The sequence below is a fragment of the Cyphomyrmex costatus genome, unplaced genomic scaffold, assembly GCF_001594065.2.
Source record: "Cyphomyrmex costatus isolate MS0001 unplaced genomic scaffold, Ccosl1.0 scaffold132, whole genome shotgun sequence".
NCBI lineage: Eukaryota > Metazoa > Arthropoda > Insecta > Hymenoptera > Formicidae > Cyphomyrmex > Cyphomyrmex costatus.
This window is the reverse complement of record NW_017275304.1, coordinates 1-636: the sequence shown is the minus strand read 5'-3', so window position 1 is coordinate 636 and position 636 is coordinate 1.

Below are 636 nucleotides of genomic sequence, written 5' to 3'. Positions count from 1 at the left end.
AAATGCTAAAACTACTCTGATTATACTCATGATGGCGTTTGAAACGGAAAAAAATTTTGGTGCGAAATTTACAGAATCACATATGTATATAAATTCATACAAAATTATTTAAGCACTAAGATCCGCTTTGACCAAATTTTCATATTTAATTATATTAAAAGATTTTTTTTGTTTCTAGGGTACTTATAGTTGCTTGAGTAAACACGTTTTGTTACATATACATGATTATTTTGAATTTGCAGGAATGAGAAGAGTCATCAACGAGCAACGACTATGGCTGAATCGCTTGTTCATTTGTGAGCGATGGTCTTGTAATCGTTGTGTAATCTCCATGAATTGGTCACCGCAGTTCCCCGAGCTTTTAGCGGCTTTGTACAACAATAATGACGACGTTCCTAACGGTGTATATCTGATCTGGAACACGAAATTCAAAAAAATAACTCCAGAGTTTATCTTTCACTGTCAGTCACCCGTTATATCAACTACGTTCGCAAGATTCCATCCAAACTTGATCCTGGATATAGCAAGCATAGCTTACTTTGGTCAAATCGTGTTATTGGACAACCGAGTACAAAAAAAAGACTCCCATACAACGTACCCCTTTGTCTGCTACAGCACATACTGTAAGTGACTTAT